The sequence below is a fragment of the Dermochelys coriacea genome, chromosome 14, assembly GCF_009764565.3.
Source record: "Dermochelys coriacea isolate rDerCor1 chromosome 14, rDerCor1.pri.v4, whole genome shotgun sequence".
NCBI classification, from domain to species: Eukaryota; Metazoa; Chordata; order Testudines; family Dermochelyidae; genus Dermochelys; species Dermochelys coriacea.
Genome location: NC_050081.1, coordinates 31,250,044 through 31,267,214, shown reverse-complemented (window position 1 = coordinate 31,267,214; position 17,171 = coordinate 31,250,044). Strand labels below are relative to the sequence as shown.

The 17,171-nt window shown below is 53.3% G+C and overlaps 1 protein-coding gene and 1 pseudogene across 1 annotated transcript in view; one reads left to right on the top strand and one right to left on the bottom strand.

The window, feature by feature from the left end:
- LOC119843039 overlaps nt 1–17,171 on the bottom strand; it is a 338,482-nt gene that overhangs the window by 171,532 nt on the left and 149,779 nt on the right. The window lies entirely within an intron of this gene.
- Nucleotides 1–17,171, top strand: part of LOC119842488 — a 55,530-nt pseudogene that overhangs the window by 25,916 nt on the left and 12,443 nt on the right.

Genomic DNA, 17,171 nt, shown 5'->3' with positions numbered 1-17,171 from the left:
AAGTCGAAAAAAAGGGCTTCGTCATGTGGACGGGTGCAGGATTACATCGATTTAACGCTACTAAATTCGACCTCAACGCCTAGTGTAGACCAGGGCTGAGCCAGCAAGTCACTGTGCTATAACTTGCCATTGTAGACAGGCTCTCAGACTCTACTTACACACCCTGTCACCACCAGGTGTGAACTGGTTTAATTTGTGGTTTTAACAGCTACATTATGTGGGCTGAGTCCAGGTTAGGTGGCATGGTTTAGTGGGATTTCAGGCAGTCAAGGAAGGAAAAGAGGGAAAATGTCCCCTTTCCCTGAGCATGGCATTGTGTGGTTGGAGTAGCGAGGCCTAGTAGCTGGAGATCTGGGACATGCCCTTGCTCTCAGGGCAGAGCGGCCCTGTGGCCAGAATCTATAGGCTTGCCTTTGCCCTTAAGGCAGTGAGGCCCCAGGGACAGAGTCAATATGGCTGTCCCTGTCCTTAGGGCAGCGAGGCCTAGCAGCCAGAGTCAATCAATCTGGGGCTGTAGCACCCAGTTGCTCTAGCCTCCAGCAGCGGTGCCCAATATTCACCATCTCAGGCAATAGCACCCAATATCCCTTGGGTGGCCGTTGCACCCAGTGGTAGGCATGGGAAGGGGTAGGGGGATCCAGGTGCACCCTACTCCCCTGGGTTCCAATCCCGGACCCTGTGAAACCAGTAGCCCTGGGTTCAGGTTCAGGTTCCAACCTCAACAAATGCTCTTCCTGGGCAGCTTCCCATCCATGGTTTCAGCTCTGGCATTTCCTTCCCTGGCAGTGGCTGTCTGTCTTCCTCTAGCTCCGCAGTCAACCGGGGTCCTGCCAGGGACTCGGCGTCTTCAGCCTCCACAGTCTGCAGCTCTAGCAGCTTCCTGGCAGGAGCTCAGAGTGTGCATATGCTCTCTTCCTCTGTCAGCCCAGACTGGGCTGAACTGCTCCCTTGTATATCCAGCATCCAGTTGGAGCATGTCCAGGAGGGGTGAGGAAGCATGGCCTCTTGCACCCGTAGGCCGTGTACAACCCTTGTTGGGCCAGTGCAAGGTTGATATGCCCCATCACACAGGGATTCACTCATTTTAAGTCATATGTAAAATTTGTCTGTGTGTCCAGAGAGAGCTATGTTGGGCTAATTTCCAAGCACTAAAAAGTCAGAACAATGAACTGCCATTGTCTTGTTCACTGGGCCTTTCAGAGAATTATCCCACCAGCTGCCCTGGTGATCTGTGTGGCTAGGATGCTCTAATAACTCAAACACACCCAGGACTTGTACGGCTGGTCTGAGACACTGCTCACACCGGGGCACAAAATGCTCTTGCTCAGGCTGTGCTCAGCAGTGACTGGAGGACATAACCCTACTCCATTTCCAGCAGTGTTAGTACCCCAGGGCTGGCGCACCAAGGGGACGAGCTCCCAGTGGGAAAGAACTGATCTTAGAGGCGATATCTGTAGGGGCCCATACACACACCCCTCCCTGGCTTATGCTGAGCTAAGCACTCAGCTAAAGAAAGGCACTTCCACCCCACTCTTAGGTAGGGCTTAGGAAGAGCTGTTCCCAGGTATCACTAGGATCAGGGGACAGACTAGGATGCAGCCAGCCAGACCGTATCCCTTATCCAGCTCAGGCCAATGCCCCATTCCCATCCCTCACTTCCCACCCCCATCCCCATAGTCAGGACCTGGAGAGAGCTGGGGCCACCCAGGGGATGGGCACAGAGGGGAGCAGACAGGGAACTGGATAAAAAAAGAGACCTTCTCTCCTCTCCCCTGCAATATCCAGATCAGACAGGAGTGCGACGGGGCCCATGAAGCAGGGATGGCTCCTGGGGGCTAGATAGATAGAGCAGCTCCTAGAGGTGATGGTCAGTGAGGGATGGTCAGCGCAGGAATGTTGAGACAGATCTGTCTGTGTGTCCTGTTTGTCAGCCTGTCTGCCTCACTTTCACAGTTACAGCACAATTACGTTAATATCAGGAATTGCACCATAAACAGAATGGTGAAATCTCACCTCTCGCCCTTTTCTCCCTCTAGAAACCCTGCGATCGGATAAGGAGAGCGAGAAAGGTCAGTGTCTGGGCCCATCACATTAGCTGGCAGTAGAGTTATCCCCATAAACACAACAGGGTGAAATCTCGCCATTATTAATTAACGATTGGAACAATTTCCCAAGGGTTGTTGGGGATTCTCCAGCACTGGCAGTTTGTAAATCAAGATGGGATGTTTTTCTAAAAGATCCTCTCTAGAAATTATTGTGGGGAAGCCGACGGGCTTGTGTTATACAGGGGTCAGATTAGGTGATCACAAGGGTTCCTTCTGGCCTTGGAATCTGTGAACTGATGAATCATCTCTTGCCCTTTTCTCCCTCTAGAGACCCTGTTGTCTGAATGTGAGAAAGAGAGAGGTCAGTGTCTGGGCCAGTTACAAAATTAACATTATCCCCATAAACACAGCAGGGGGAAGTCTCACCTCCCCCTCTTTTCTCCCTCTAGAGACTCTGCAATCTGAGATGAAGAGACAGAAAGGTCAGTGTCTGGGACCAATGGGATGGGTTGAACATTTCATGTCATGTCAGTCAAGTCGAGCCAACTTAACACAATTGAAAGCCAGATTTACTGCCAGTGGAGTCACAGTTTAACACCTTGAGCTCAATTTTAGCAGGTGGACTTACAGCCTGTTTGAATGAGTGATGGGGAACATCTCCATCTCGACGCCAAGCAGGGAGCTCAGGGCTGCTCACACTGACACAAAGAGGCTCTGAAGGGTGAAGGGCTCATTTGTCCTAATAACCCCCTTGGAAATTACAGAAATGGCACCTTGAGCCCAGGGCCCTGAATACACCAGCCCAGCTCGGTCAGTCTCATTGCTGGAGATGGTGGGTACATCTACAGTGCAAAAAACCACCCATGGCTGCAAGTCTCTGAGCCTGGGTCAACTGACTGCAGGGCTAAATCTAGCCATGTATCCATTCCCATTCGGGCTGGAGCCCAGACTCTGAGACCCTCCCACTGGCTGGGCTTCAGAGCCCAGGTGCCAGCCTGAGCAGGAACGTCTACACTACTATTTTCAGCCCTGTAGAGTGAGCTCTGCAAGCCCGAGTCAGTTGCCCCGGGCTCAGACCCCCTGCCAAAAGGTTTTTTGCAAGGTAGATGAACCTGGAGAGACTTGTCCAGCGTTTGACAGGATCCCTCACCCGGGAGGCCCCTTTGTTCTGACCCTTCCATGCCCATGTAATATGGGAGAGGGTGGGATTTCACCCTCAGTGATCCACCCACAACCTCAGCTCCATCCTGCAGTGACTCCATACAATATCCATACAGGTCTGATCAATGCAGAGCAGTGTGTGTGTGGTTCTACATTAAATGAAACTGATTTTTAAAGGCACATAATGTTTTTCAATTTTGCCCTGAAGATGTTACTACAGGGCAGAGTTAAGGTTGTTTAGATGCCTTAGCTGCTTTTCTAGACCATAGATTTCTTTTATAATTTAACCATAATTTGTATTTCCTGGGTGTATAACACTTGGTTTGGGAATAATTACACCATTCCTCCTGTAATGTGTTTTACCCTTAAGTTACAAGTATGTTCTCTCAGCCTTAGCTCCACATTAATGTAGTTTTTATTTGGGAATTGCACTGTGCATTACAGCCCGGATCTATGAAGAAACTTAGTCACCTAAAGCCCAGACATAGGCCTCTCAATCCCAGTTTTAGGCACCGTGATCCACAAAACCCCACTTGGCTGAAACCTACCCCTGTAGGCACCTAAACTCATCCAGGACATAAATTTCTAGTGTAAAAGTTCTCTCAGTGTCTAAGTTTCTGCCTCTGGGCATGTGGAGCACACGGCTGACTTGTTATGGACATCTGGGCACCTATCTCCCACTTGTGCCCCTAGCGACACAGATGCTCCTCCCCTCAGTTTATCTCACTTAGGGCAACCAGACAGCAAGGGTGAAAAATCGGGACAGGGGGTGGGGGGTTAACAGGAGCCTATATGAGAAAAAGACCCCAAAATCAGGACATCTGGTCTACCTAATCTCACTCGTGGGGCCTAATCCAGTAGATGTGCTCAGAGGCCATCCAACAGCACACAGAATGAGGTGGGGGGATGGGGATGGAGATGCAGTGAGCCTCCTTTGTAACATTTAGCCCAGGGGTTCGGGTACCCATCTGGGCTGTGGGAGACTCTGGTTCAAGTCCACCATCTCTGCCAGATAAGGAGAAGGCATTTGAACAAGGATCTTCTACCTCTCAGGACAAGCTGTAACCACTGGGCTATGGGACATTCTGATGTGAGACTTCCTCTGTCTCTTTTATTCAAGTTGTTACACTTTAATTAAACATTATCTCAGAATTACTCTATAAAACCCCTCTGCCCTTTGGCCATCTTGTGTGGAGCGTGGCCAGTGCCTTACTCTGTCTCACAGACACACAGGGGTGCCTAATCTGCCTGGCTCCAGAAGAGGGGCTCCTGGCCGTGGATCACTAGCAGAGGGAGGCACCAAATTCAGGAGAGGGGTAGGGTTTAGCACATACCCCTCTTGTCGGCCTCTCCCATTGGCTGGCTTTCATGGCTCCTAACACACTGGGTTCTGTGGATCCCACTCTAAGGTGCCAGCTTCTCCCCATTCATTGTATCGGGAGCTCTGAGATGCCTTTGGGGTTACACGAGTTCTCCAGGGTAAATCGCTGCAACCTGCTTACCGTGTGGGAGCCTTGTCTGTGCCCACCAGGGGAAACTCTCCCTAAGCTACTGGCTACAGGCAATACAAGGTGCTGTGCTCCAGGCTCCATGAGCCCTGGTGTGTCTCTCTGCATGCTAGCAATTCACATCCCGGCTTTGTTTCACTTGCGTGCCCAATCCCCTGTCTCCTCCTGGAGACCAGCAATGTACGCCGATCTGCTGCCTCAGTGGAAGCAGTGCACCCCCACTTACTGGCTTCACCTAGGTTCAACACACTCCTTTGCCATATTGGGATCCAGGAAGTGGGCAGGCGAAGCCCGTCCACTGCTAAAGGATCCCCCCAGCCTAAGAGGGGGGTCCACAGGACCTGGAAAGCCAAATAATTACAGGGGACAACTGATGAACAACAGGGACAGGGGTGCGGTTAAAGGGTCAAACGAAGGGAACTGGACGGGGACACTGAGCAGAGAACCCCCGACAGTGCCCACTGCTCCTCGAAGGTGTCGAGTGAGTCAGCGGACTCCGCCCAGAGGAACTCTGTCCGGAGGCGTGAATGGTCGGAGGATCGGAAATAGGCCCCACAGTCACAGGAGACTCCATCGGCCAACCTCCTCACCCTGGTTTTATAGATGGCCACTTTAGCCAGGGCCAGGAGGAGGTTGACCAGGAGATCCCGTGACTTGGTGGGGCCACGGACAGGGAGTGCATAGATAAAAGGTGAGGGGAAAAGTGCAACCAAAATCTTAACAAATATTCGTGAGGAGCTGGAATAGGGGCTGCAGCCTGGCGCACTCTAGGTAGACGTGAGCCAGGGTTTCCCTCATGCCGCAAAAGGGGCATGTGTCCGGGATTGGGGTGAACCGCGACAAGTACACTCCCATGCTCACAGCCCTGTGAAGAAGCCACCAACTGATATCCCCGGCGGGTCTCGGGACCAAGGTGGAATAGAGGCCAGCCCACCGGGGCTCCTCACCCTCTAGGGGGTGGCAGGAGGTCCAGATACTTTGTGTCAGGGAGGGTGAGGACGTGAAGGATGTGGAGCACGAGCGTGTATAGATGTTTCCTTGGCGCGGTCTGAAAACGGACCAGCTGCAGCTCGTGTAGCTGACTCATGGTGAAGGGGCGGGGGTCGGTCGGGTCCATGGAGCAGGGGCCCGACACTCCTTTACACCAGGCACTTAGACACGTCTACAGTAAAACCAAACTGAAGTTTAATTAATAGAGCCTGAGACAGAGACTCAAATAAAAGCAAGTGTAGATTTGGAAACAAAGTTACAGGTAAAAGAAATACAGTCTATAGCCTATACTTGTTAGCAGGTTATCCTGTCTGATAAACAGAGGTGGATTTATAATAAAACACATGGTGCCCTGGCACGGGGCCCACCAACTGCTGGGGGCCACAGGGCCAGCAGCTGCGGGGGCAGAAACTTGCTCCTGCCAGCTACTGGAGCTCCCGCTGCAGGCTCTGACCGCCCCCACCGGCAGCCAACCTCCCTACTCCCCTGCCTCCTCCTCCCCCGAGCATGCCATGTCCCCCCTCCACTCCCTCCCTCCGAGCGCTTCCCCCGCCACCAAACAGGGCAGGGGTTGCTGGCACTCAAGGCGCTCCAGGAGGGAGGGTTGGAGGGAAGGGGTGGAGCAGGGCTGCAGCACACTCGGGGGAGAAGGCGGGGAAGAGGCGGAGCAGAGGTGGGGCCCCCGCACTCCCCCTATACAACCCTCCCCCAGCCCCCTGACTAAGCCACTCAGGGTTACCACACCCAGCCCCCTGCCCTCCCGGATTCCTGCATCCCCTCGCATACCCAGCTCCCTGCCCTCCCTGACTCCTGCACCCCCCTCGCACACCCAGCCCCCTGACTCCTGCACCCCCCACAACCCCTGCCCTGACTCTGGCGTCCCCTCACAGCCCCCTACCCTCCCTGACTGTTGCAATCCCCCACATACCCAGCCCGCCCACACCCCATGCCCTGACTACTGCATGCCCCCACATCCCCACCCCCACCCTGAGCACCAAATTTGAGGTCCTGCCTCTCCCCCCCCCCAACATTCCCATCTGCACCTCTCGCACCAAATGGGAGCTGCCCTAGGTAAGCGCTCCACACCCCAACCTCCTGCCCCAGCCCTGAGCCCCCTGCTGTACCCTAACTCCTGGCCAGACCCCAGCCCACTCCTGCACCCTAACTTCCTCCCAGACGCCACACCCCAACCCTGAGCCCCCTCCCACACCCTAACTCCTGGCCAGACCCTGCAACCCAATGTTTTTTACATGTTTTATAAAGCACTCTTATCCAAAGCATTTTACAATAGTTAGCTAATGGTACAAACAATATTTGGAAAGATCATTAAATGGTCTGCTGAGACCCTCAGCAATTTTCAAGTGGTCTCTGGAAAAAAAAATAGACTACAAAAACAATCAAGGTACCTCACTTTATTTCATTTACTTCCTATACTTATAAGAGGAGGATGAAGAAAGAAAGAATGAAAAACGGGGGGAGCCCCCAAAAATGAAGCTGAGCACAGGGCCCCACTAACTCTAAATCTGCCACTGCTGAAAAGTTAGTTCTCACCCACTGATCAGTTCTACTCACAGTGGCTGCAAGAAGGCTGGTGCAGGGAATGGAGTTACAAATTTCCAGCCTTTCACACAATAAGGGTGGGGTTTTCAAAGCAGCTACAGAGATCTGGATGCCCGTCCAAATTCCTGTTTGAAACCTTGTTAAAACATTGTTTGATATTTTTGTTACTACAATAACATTAATTTATAGGTGACTTTCAGAAACCCTGAACTTCAAGCTAACAGCTTTTACATGGGGATGGTTTCTAGTATCTATAATGAACCGTCCCTTAGATGTATAGTCACTAATGTCCCAATTCAGCTAAGTACTTACGTATCTGCTTAATTTCTTTGCTGAACGGAGGCTTAAAACAGGAGCTTTGAAGAACCCAGGAGTGGTCAGAGTAAATCAGAGTGGGGGCCCCGAGCCTGGGATCCTGTCTGGAACAAAAAGAAAAGGAGTACTTGTGGCACCTTAGAGACTAACAAATTTATTAGAGCATAAGCTTTCGTGAGCTACAGCTCACTTCATCAGGCTGCTACTCTGATGTCTGGAACAGTGGCCAGTACCAGCTGGTTCAGAGGATGTTGCAAGAGACCCCCTAGTGGCCAGTGATGGAATAACCTGCCTCTAGCCAAAGTGTCTTCCTAGCCCCCCTCACTCAGAGGCTGACTAAGTCTTAGGCTCTGAGGCAGGAGGGTTTGTCTCCTTCCCAAAGTTCTCCTTCCATTCCAGCTAAACAGATGAACTTCCCCACCTGACTCCCACAACCAACCCCAGCCACCAATTTGCCACCTGTGACTCCCTCATCAACCCCCCCACCTGCCCGATGACCCTCTGCACAGGATCTCACTGGTTTCTTTACAGAGAAAATGCACAAGATCAAACATGACCTCACCCCTCCATCCCTTTGAAAAGTTACAGTTCTTTTCTCCTCCAACCCCTCCAGCTGCTCCCACAACCATCCCCTGATCTCCTTCCCCTCACTCACATCCCTCACACACCCTTCTCTTTAACTAACCTCCTCCTCTCCTCCAACCTTTCCCCTCTCCATACCAACATGACTTTGTGCCAGCCAGGGACTGTCCCACCAGCCTGTGTGCCCCACAAACATTCTCCAGTCACAGGGTCTCAGTGCCCTTCCCTCCTAGCTTCATTTTTTTTTTCTTCAAAACTGTTTAACACAAGTTCAGCATCATCATGGTCTTTCCCCTGAGCTGGGCTCTTCTGCAGGGGCCTGGCCCCTCCCTGCAGAATTGCACCCCACAGGCCATGTGCCTGACAATCAGACATGAACAGGACTCTTTTCCCTGTCCTAGGGTATCTTGCAGGTGTATTGCTGCTTCCTGAAGCTCTCCTTAGCTGAGGGACTCGCTGGCCAGGTTTTTATGAAGACCAGGAGATCTTTAAACTGTCACCTGATCCCTGGCCTCAGCATCAGCTGATTAATCACAGGGTGGGGCTGGGCCCAACTCCCCTTAAAAGACCAGACACCTTACAACACTTAATCTCTCCCATCTTCACACTTTCCATCCCCAGCCCTAGTTCCCTGTCTACCTATTGCCCTTTCTGCCTTCTATCTCTAAGCTCAGTGAATGTTCTGTCAACAATTGCTGTGGAGTTCCTCTTCTCCACTTCCATCCTAGATCTTCCCCAATCCGGCTTCTGTCCCCTGCACTCCCCTGAAACTCTCGCCAAAGTCTCCAATGACCTTCCTGGCCAGATCCTGTGGCTTCTGTGTGATCCTCATCCTCCTTGTGCTAGCTTCATGCTCCTCCTTCTGACACCACTGACCACTCCTGTCTCCATTAAATCCTTGGCTTTCACAGCTCCTTCCTCTCCCAGTTCTTCTCCTGCATTTCTAATCACTTTTGTGTCTGTTTTGTTGGGTCAGTCTCTTCCTGTCTCCCTCTTTCAGAGAACATCCCTCCCCAGAGCCCAGTGCTTGGCCTCCTCTCCCCTCTCACACTCTGCCTCTAGTAGCTCTTACCTACACACATGGCTTCAGATACCACCTCTGTGCCAATGTCTCTCAAACTCCTTCTCCACTAAAGACTGTTCCCACATCTCAGCCTGTCTGACATCTCCTCCTCATCAATGACCAGAGGGCAACTTAGGTTCAACAGCTAAGTGTTTAATCTCTTCTGCACCCCTCAGAGCCCTTTTCACTTCCTAGTTTCTTCATCTCTTTGGATAACACTTTTCAGAGTAGCAGCCGTGTTAGTCTGTATTCGCAAAAAGAAAAGCAGTACTTGTGGCACCTTAGAGACTAACAAATTTATTAGAGCATAAGCTTTCGTGAGCTACAGCTCACTTCATCGGATGCATCCGATGAAGTGAGCTGTAGCTCACGAAAGCTTATGCTCTAATAAATTTGTTAGTCTCTAAGGTGCCACAAGTACTGCTTTCTTTTTTGGATAACACTGCGAGCCCTCCCAGAGGCAGGGGGCTGTGGTGGCTCTCCCTCCGTTCCAGCCACTTTGGGCCCCCCAGAGCAAGACACCAGGGTCTCTGCCCCTCCTGTGGGCCAGGGATTGTGGTCCTGAGGTGGGGTGTGAGGCTTGAGCTGACTGGAAGGAGTGGGAGGCCTGGGGTCTGAGCCCTGCTCGAGGTAGCTCCTTATGGGAGGGTACTGGGGCATTCCCCCTGCCCTGGCTGGGAAACCGCTCCATGATGTTGGCCTGGGTTGGGGGGAGGGGGCAGAAAAAACTGTCCTGTAATTTTGAAATACAGTGTTGGCTACCCTAACAATACCTCCATCCGCCCAGTCACTCAGGCCAGAAATCTGGGCATGGTCTCTGACTCAACCTCTTGCTGGACCCACATATCCTGACCTCACCCGAGTCTCCCTGCTCCTGCATGTTGATCTTTGCCTTTAGGTCCCTCACCAATTAGTCCCACACTGTCTAAGCGATTGGCGCCACCTTCCCTTTGCCAGCGATGGCAGCCTGGAGGGCCAGTTCCAGGGGTGAGCATGCAGGGCTGGTTCTAGGGGAGCCGTACTGCCACTGGCCTTTTTTTTTTTTTTTGCTCCTGGCAGCCTGGGTACTGGATAGGGTGACCAGGTAGCAACTGTGAAAAATCTGGACACTTTTTGTGTGCTGGGCGGGGGAGGAGGACAGTTGCATATATAAGACAAAACTCCTAATATTGGGACAGTCCTGATTATATTGGGTTGTCTGGTCACCCTCAGCCTGGGTCACCTGCCTGTCTGCTTCTCCCTTAAACAGCTCAGTGTTTTCTCCCCCTTCCCACTCCAGGCATGGAAAAACATCCCCTCAATATTAGTAAAGCTGCCCCCTTCTCCTCTCTCTAATCCCTCCTCCAAACCCAGCTGTGCTGTGGCCCCTGGAATCTCTCCTGGCTGGCACTGGGCACCTGGTGAGCTGGGCTTTGGTTTGTTTTATCGTTATCTCCCCCTCCCAACCTCTTCACCTAACTTGTCTATTTTATCCCCCTGTTGTACCCTGTCTGCCATGCAGAGGGTGAGCTCCCTGGGCCAGGGACTGTCACTTTGTTAGATGCAGTTTCTGTGGACAGAAGGGGGGACAGTGGGTGTGTATGGGAGCCATAGAAGAGGCTGTTGTTCCAGTTGTGGCAGGATACAATGAGGGCCTGAGAGAGAGATTGTGCTGCAAGGATGGAGAGAAAAGGGCAGATACTGGAGATAACACTCAAGAAGCAGCAGCAGTATTTGGAAATGGCCTGGGTGTGCAGAGGGAGGAACCAAAAATAACCACAAGGTTGTGGGCTCTGAGATTTGGCCAGGGTGATCACTAGGGACCCCAGTGAGAGTGATCTGAGTGGAGTGGGAAGTCAGACTGGAAGGGATCTAGGACAGCTGGAGACACAAGCATTGTTTGCAGACTGAGTTCAGAGACAAAAGAGAGGAGGGAGATGGGGCAGCAGTTAGAGGGGTGGGTGGGGAAGAGGAGGAGGTTTGTGGGTAAAGTTAGACCGGGGCATAAATATTTGCAGGGTCAGGCCCTAAGACTGTAAACTCTTTGGAGTAGGGTTTATGTCTTTTTATAGTCTGGAGTGCGTGTGTACAGGTCCTAGTGCTGTGGGCAGAGCTGGATTAAGAAAGGGACTTTAGGGCCTGTATGTAGCCCGGGGCCCCAGGCTAAGCGCGGAGGGGCTGGGCTGCAGCCACTAAAGCCCCTCCATGTTGCATTCTTGGCTGGCTCTGCCTGGCGGGCGGGTGGGTGAGTGGGGAAGCAGCCCCGTGCACTGCTGACCTGTTCCTCCCGCACCCACCCCGGGCTGGAGCCATGTCACCACTAGCGCAGGGAAGCTCTCTGTCCCAGTGTTTCACTTGCTCTGCCCCCGCCACTCCCATTGGCTGGGAATCGTGGCCAATGAGAGTTGTGGGGGCGGTACCGGCAGGTGTCCTCCCCCGTACCAATCGGGAGTGCCAGGTAAGTGTCCCGCACGCCAGCCCCCTCTGACACCCTCCCTCCCAGACCCTGTATCCCCCCAGCCCACTCCTGCACTCTAGCTCCCTCCCAGACCCCCACCACACCCTGCTCCTGCACCCTCCCTCCCTTCCAGACCTGCACCCCCCCAGCACCCTACCTCCCTCCCTGACCCCCCACCCTAGCCTGCTCCTACACTCTCCCCCCTCCGAGACCCTGCATCCCCCACCCACTCGTGCACCCTCCCTCCCTCCCTCCCAGACCCCCCAACCCCACCCTGCTCCTACACCCTACCTCCATCCCAGACCCCACACTCCCCCCCTCCAGACCACTCCTGCACCCTCCCTCCTTCACAGACCCTCCACCCCTAGCCTGCTCCTGCACCCTCCCTCCCAGACCCCCCACTCCCACCCCCAGCCTGCTCCTGCACTCTCCCTCCCTCCCAGCCCCAGCCTTCTCCTGCACCTTATCTTCTGCCAAGACCCCCAGCCTGCTCCCTAGCAGCCCACTCCCACAACTGAACCCCTCATTTTTGGCCCAACCCTGGAGCCTACGGGACCCCACAAAATCAACTAGCCCCCAGCCCCCAGAAGAGTTAATCCAGCCCTGGCTGTGGGGCCTGGCCCTGAGTGTGCACATACAGGGTCTAGCGCAGTGGGGCCCAGCTCTGAGTGTGACCTCTAGACACAACTGGAATGCAAATAACAATGTGGAGTGGGGCAGGAGACTGGCAATGGGATATGCAGGTATGACATCAGGTGGAGTTTAAAGGTAGGGTTGCCAACCCTCCAGGATTGGCCTGGAGTCTCCAGGAATTAAAGATTAATCTTTAATTAAATATTATGTCATGTGATGACATCTCCAGGAATAAATCCAACAAAAATTAACAACCCTACTTAAAGGTGTGTGTGTCTGTGCAGAGGACAGGGGATGAAGAGGAGCAGGTGGGGAGGGTTTCAGGGATCAATATGGGAGGGACAGAGAGTAGTGATGTGGAGCCAGGAAGTCCTGCTCTCTGGTCCAGGTTTACCTGTGCAGTGTTTGAGGTGTATAACATAGTACATGTAACAGCTGGGGTAGGACAGGTTGGGTCCCAGCCTCCATAAAATGCCATCTTCTGTGCTGTGCTCTGCCTAGCATCTTATAGACAAATCTTGCAAAACATTCATCTCACCAGAGAGGGAGATGTTGCTTTTCACTTGACTATTTCCCATTAAGTTTTGAGACTCAACGTTAACTCCCGATGTCTTTGACTTTCCAGGGGAATACGAGGCATTGAAAGGTATGTGTGTTTTACTAGTTTTGATTATGCTTTAAATTGGAAAAGGAACACTCAGAGCTGTGTGTGCAAAGACATATTAGTGTAAAAATTAATGTGTTACTGAGACAGGTAAGGTACACGACAAGGGGAAATCCAGATATTACCCAGACATAATGAATGGAAAATTTGTAGTATTGAAATATGAATATTAACTACAGTTGCCAATGGCACAATACCATATACCCTTGCCCCACCCTCTGCCCCTCCTCTTTCCCTAGGCCCTACGCCTTCTCTGAGGCCCTGCCGCCACTCCACTCCCTCCCCTCCCGTCTCGCGTCTCCCCCTACCCTCACTCATTTTCACTGGGTTGGGGCAAGGGTTTCCTGTGTGGGAGGGGGTGAGGCTCGCTGGGGGTGCGGGCTTTGGGATGGGACCAGAAATGAGGGGGTCAGGGCATGGGGCAGGCTCTGGGATGGAACAGGGGTGCAGGAGGGAGTGAAGGCTCCAGCTGCGGGTGCGGGCTCTGGAGTGGAGCCAGAGATGAGGGGTTTGGGGTGCAGGAAGGGGTCTGGTCTGGAGCGAGGGGTTTGAAGTGTGAAGCGGGCTCAAGGCTGGCGCAGGGGTTTGGGGTGCGGAAGGTGTGGGCTCCAGGAGGAGTTTGGGTGCTGGTGGGAGCTCAGGTCTGGGGCAGGGGTTTGGGCTCTGAGAGGGAGTAGGGTGCAGGAGAGGGTTCTGACCTGGGGCCAGAGGTTGGGATGCTGGAGAGGGTTTGGGGTGCGGGCTCCAACTTGGCGACGCTTACCTTAGGTGGCTCCCAGTCAGTGGGGCTGCCGCCTGCGCCCCCTGCTCTGCATAGCTCCGGAAGCATCCAGCATGTCCGGCTCCTAGGCACAGGGTCAGCCAGGTGCCTCAGCACCGCAAGCACTGCCCCCACAGTTCAAATTGGCCCTGGTTCCTGGCCAATGGGAGCTGTGGAGCCGCCACTCAGGGCAGGCACAGTGCGCAGAGCTTCCCTGATCACCCCTGCGCCTAGGGGCCGCAGGTACATGCTGGCTGCTTCCAGGAGTCACACAGAGCCTGCCTTATTCCTGCTGCACTGCCGACTGGACTTTTAATGGCCCAGTCAGAACTGCCAGGGTCCCTATTTGATCAGGTGTTCCAGTCAAAAACCGGACACCTGGCAACCCTAATATTAATAGTTTCTTTTTCACATTAAGACTCCATCTCCAAGGTTAAACACAAACAACTTCACTATGGCACCAGAGACACCCTGTAACGAGAACAATATTATTTTACATGAATAGGGCCACACCCTGTGAACTCTCCATGAATGTACTCCCACACACAGAGGTTTCCTTGGAGCAGGATCGGGCCCTTTGAGCCCTGTTGGTTTCCATACACCACACACAGCAGCTGTGGGATCAGGCACATGGGTCTGATCACACTGAAGCCGGCAGGAGTTGTAGGAGCTCAGCACCCCTGGGGTCACCAGCATCACCCAGGGGGATGGAGACACTTATGAAGGAAGAGTTCTTGAGCTGCAGGCCCAGGTTCTCTGCAGGCCCAGGACTTGCTCGAGGTGGGGGGGTGGGGGCAGGGCGGGAGCTGGTTATGGCTCCCTGGTTTTCAGGCTGCCCCAGGGGCTGTTCTGATTCACTCCAGCTGGCCGTGGTCCCTGAGAATTGGTGATGTGCGTGCCCTGCCCTGCCCTGCCCCAGCACACACCCCCCGCCCCTCAGTCCCAGCCCTGACATGCCCCCTACACCGGGATGAGGGGGGCATGGCACAGGAGCCAGTTACGCTGTTTTACCCTAATTGGCTCTCCCTATGCCAAGGGAATTCTCTGATGTCCAGGGCCTGGACCCAGCCAGTCTGCACCATCCCAGCACACAGTGACCAGAGCAGGGAGAGAACTGGGCCATGTATCTGCCCCCATGACTCACATGAGTGATCCCCACAGGTGCGGCCCCACTGATTTCTTGGGGGAGGTTTTGCGGGATCAGGTGCGATAAAGGAGAAGCCCTAACTACTGATTAGGAGCCCAATCCTGCTGTCCTTACTCAGGCAAAATTCCCACTGAGGCCAATGTAAAGTGAGTTTAGAACTGGGCACTTTTGTTACTGAGAATCTCTCCTATTGATTCATTTATGTTCTTTTTTCCCTTTTCTCCCCTCTCATTCCCATGGACCCTCTGACAGAACTGGGTAAGCTCCATGTCGTTTGTTTTTCACAGTGTGTGACTTGTTGAGTCTGTGACTTGCCGAGTCTGCATTTCGTTTGTGTAAATTCTCATGTCTGATTATTTCAGGACTCGCCAGAGCCCGAGGATACGCAGGTAACTAACGCTGACACTGCCGCAGTCCCTCTTAGTCCCATTCCCCTGGGATACTTGGTCCCTGCTCAGTCCTCTTACAGCTCTCAGAGTAACTAAGGGGTGGGGCAAATGTCATTGTCCATGTGAAAGTTTGAGAGAGAGAATACCCAACCTCGCGCCCCTCTTCCCCAACCTGCTGTGAGGGGGAAGCTGGTGCCACAGGCAATTGTTTAACTGCTCTCTGTTGCTATGTTATGGCCTCTAGTCAGTTCATTATTTATTTCACTGCTTATCATTTTTTGCCAGAAACATCCAGCCGATAAGCTTATCCAACACTGCTGGATGCAGTGGCAGAGCGTGGGTGGAGGGCAGAGGGCAGCTGGTGGCTTTAGAAGGGTCACTGGGGTGAGGAGCAAGGCATCGAAACCTCCTCTCACCACATTGAGGGCTTGTCGGCGTGGGGAATTCACGGGGAAGAGCCCAGCATGGCTAGTGTGGAATCGCTGTTCTGCACCATGATAGTGCGGGTGTGAATTTAAAGCTATTCTGCACTAACTCCCCATGTGGACACCATTATTCTGCACTCACTCTGCAGCAGGGGGTGAGGGCACTCAGTTCCAGTGTGGATTAACCCAAAGCAGCCAAGGGCACTCTTAGCATGGAATCAGAGTGTCCACACAGGAAGTCAGTCTGATTAGCTGTTCTGCACTAGCTACTCAGGGCTTTTCCCTGTGTAGACAAACCCTTAAAGTTACTTCCATGGGAAAGAGGAGAAGCATCGCCTCCCCTCTTCTCCCCTGGACCACAAGCCCTGACTGTCCCTTGCTCGGTTGTCTACACTCAAGCTCCCCCATGACAACTCCACACCCCAGGTGCAGGCTTCAACAGGAACATCTGCAGCACTGGGAAATCTGAGGGAAGCATAAAACAAATAGAATTTCTTATTGAGTTAAAGGCCAGATTCTGCCACCCTGGTGCAATTGGACTCGAGGGGCTGCCCAGCATGAGTCAGTGTGGCATAATCTGACCCTAAACACACTGATATTATTTGCAGTGCAGGACTGCCTGGAGTTTCCTGCTATGCTCAGGGCCCTGGTCTTATTGGGATCCGGGAAGTGGGCGGGCGAAGCCTGTCCACCACTAAAGGATCCCCCCCAGCCTAAAAGGGGGATCCACAGGACCTAGATACCCAAAAAATTCCTGGGGACAACTAATAAAATAACAGGGACAGGAGTGCGGTCAAAGGGTTAAACGAAGGGAACCAGACGGGACACGAGCAGAGAACCCTGGACAGCGCCCACTGCTCCTCAAAGGCGTCAAAGGACGCCGCCCAGAGGAACTCTGCCCGCATACGTGAACGGACTGAGGATTGGAAATAGGCCCCACACTCACAGGAGACTCCATCAGCCAACCTCCTCACTCTGGTTTTGTAGATGGCCATTTTAGCTAGGGCCAGGAGGAGGTTGACCAGAAGATCCCGTGACTTTGTGGGGCCACGGATAGGGAGTGCATAAATGAGAAGGTGAGGGGAGAAGTGCAACCAAAAATGTAATAAAATATTGGTGAGGAGCTGGAATAGGGGCTGCAGCCTGGCACACTCCAAGTATATATGTGCCAGGGTATCCCTCACGCCACAAAAGGGGCAGGTGTCTGGGATTGAGGTGAACCGCGCCAAGTATACGCCCGTGCTCACGGCTCCGTGAAGGAGCCGCCAGCTGACATGCTCAGGGCCCTGGTGCTGGGAGCTGTAAAACACATAACAGACCATCCCTGCCCCAAAGAGCTTCCAGTCTGAATAGACCAGACGGACACAGGGTGGGGGAAGGAAGGATGATTATTATGGGTGGCACGTGAGCCCCCCTTTGGGGAAGCTAACCACAGGGCCCAGCCCCTTCTGCCCAAGGCCCTGTCTCCCCCAACCCCTGTCTCCTGGAGCTC